Genomic DNA, 2,500 nt, shown 5'->3' on the forward strand with positions numbered 1-2,500 from the left:
AATGCGATATAATTGTCTTATTGAAATGATAATTAAAGCGAACCATTAACGACTTTTGTTTAAGCAAGAACGTTGCGTAAGTGACACATCTGTCAATGGAATTATCCGTTACGAAGAATTACGTGTCTTGTAAACGAAATGGTCTCGTCTCGTTTTTATCTGCGTCTATTTGTAATATGAGCTCCATGTTCAGTCGATTGCCAGACGAGTGAACAACTAAGAAAGCTTCTCATTTTTTGCATAACAGATAAGCAAAGGGGCAGTTTTTGGTAAGTATTTTAGAGATTTCGCAGAAATTTAGTCAAAAGGATACGGCGGCAAACTAATGATCATGAAATTCGAAATTTCCACACTTCTAAAACAGCTCTCGTGCGAATTGGTTAGATATCCAGGATAAGCAAGAACGTCAACAAATTTCTTACAATTCCTGGGTTGTCATGCATTTGAATTACAGCAGGAATTATCGTAAGTTTCTGAAGGATAAACAGGTCAACTTATATATGAACATTCCGCTTGTCTTTGGCTAAAACTTCGTCATTTTGCCACAGTATATTGAACAAAGTGCCGTTAGGAATGTCAACTCACTTTCCTCCAGGTGATTTAACGAACGCAAATGATAAGAATTTGTAGAAATAGGCATCTCTTGATAGTGTATTCCTTGTTTTTCATTTCATTACTTGTTGTTTGTATTTGGGTTCAAAAATGTCTACTTAACGAAATCATTGGTGGTTGCTGTCGGTTCGCTGAAATGGCAAATTTTGACGATCTAAAAGAAAATTGCTAGGCTCCAGAATACCAGGAAGACCTTCAATCGACAAAAAAATGCAGTTTTGATGCCCAACTTAAAACCGGCCAACGTCTGACTGAGTTGACATTCAAGTTCGCTTCAAACTTGAATGCAAATATCCCTTTGAAAGTTGTCACAACTGGCGCGGATACGATATCGATGTTGGTGGTCCTGTACCATGCAACTGTACCTGCCGATCAGTGCGACATGGTCACGTGTTGGAACTGGTCTGCAGGATCAAAAATGTCGATGTTGAGTGAAAGGATTGACCGCTTACTCCCAGCTTCTGAGGAAAAGGGCAAATTTAGTTTTCGGTGATATCAGTTGCATACAGAGCATTGGATACTTTCTATAATTCTCTCCACCTACTGCACCCGCTGGTGAAAATGGAAAAACATCTTCTCCTCCGCTGCTCATTACAAGTATAGTAAGAAGTAAGCAAAAATCTGAAAAATCTCTTGTACGATCATAAAAAACTTATTCAGTGCTCTGCCACTCTCCCATATTTTAGTTATTGCAAGTAGTAATGATAAATAATGGTAATTGAACTGAGTGGAGTGCAATTTGGTCTGAAATCATACGTGTGCCTGATTTCAAAATGGAACGAGCCCCCAGCTCGAGTTCGATTTGAAATCACAAGTATGATTTCAGACGAAAATTGCACGACACGAAGTTCAATGAACATTTTATTACATCCATTTAGAAATCATACAATAATTATTTAATCGCTAAAATACAGGATGTTAGTCAGCACCAATATTATATTGATCTAGTTGGGAACAAAAGTTGAAAAATTCGCCACTCAATGGCAGTTTCTTTCATTTTCCTGCAGTTTGATTGATTACCTTGAACAAGCCTTGAAATCTGATTGACTGTTTTGTTTTAGTGTTCCTTTCTCATTGGCTGGGGAAATGGTGCGATTTAGAGCAAAAAATAGTGCTGTTTGGGAATAAATCGCACTGCTGAGAGCCAGTCAGATTGCAAGGATCAGCAGTGATTTCTAAATGGATGTAATATATCAAAAACGATTGCGAGTGCTTCATCGGGGTATCCAGACACCAAGAAACAGATGAAAGGCTAGCCACCCCACTTTTGGTTCGTTTTTTAAAAGTCAATCACATTTTTTGATTCCTAAATAAATTAAATTTACAATTTTTTTGTGCAATCTTATAATTTGCAACGTTTATTATTTTAAATCCGGACAGCCACTCCCTTCGCATAGGATGTGTTAAGGTACCACCCAAGTATCTGATTTCCTCCTTTAGAGGTTGCATCTGAATGTTTGTATAGGCTACATTAAGCAGCCTGGCGAAAAGAGCAGTTTCGATTCATCGAAAGAGCATAGGCCCTTATCGATTGTCACTGTGCTAGAATAAGTTATGGAATAATTTGGAAAAATGAGCGTAGTACTTGTACTTTTTATAAAAGTAGCACTGCTAGCATAATCGGCATATTTTTATATTTTCTTTTAAAAAGGTAACATTACCAGAGTCATGACTTGGACAGTTGGTCTCTAAGATCGATTACATGTATTTTTAAGTTATTTCCATGGTTCCGTCGATTTTCTTTCGTCATGGGGTCTTTGTTAGGGAAGGGGGAACCGGGGAAGAGTGCGTTGTTTGTCGCCGCTACAGGACTGGACGCACCGGAAATAAGGATTGCATCGGTCCCAGTTCCCCTTTCAACCGATAGGCCAGACAAGCTCAAATTGCT

General features: G+C 38.4%; 1 pseudogene; it reads left to right on the top strand.

The window, feature by feature from the left end:
• Nucleotides 1-92: 92 nt before the first annotated feature.
• Nucleotides 93-2,500, top strand: part of LOC138052507 (dynein light chain Tctex-type 5-A-like) — an 8,543-nt pseudogene continuing 6,135 nt past the window's right edge.

This window comes from Montipora capricornis, chromosome 6 (assembly GCF_036669925.1).
Source record: "Montipora capricornis isolate CH-2021 chromosome 6, ASM3666992v2, whole genome shotgun sequence".
NCBI classification, from domain to species: Eukaryota; Metazoa; Cnidaria; class Anthozoa; order Scleractinia; family Acroporidae; genus Montipora; species Montipora capricornis.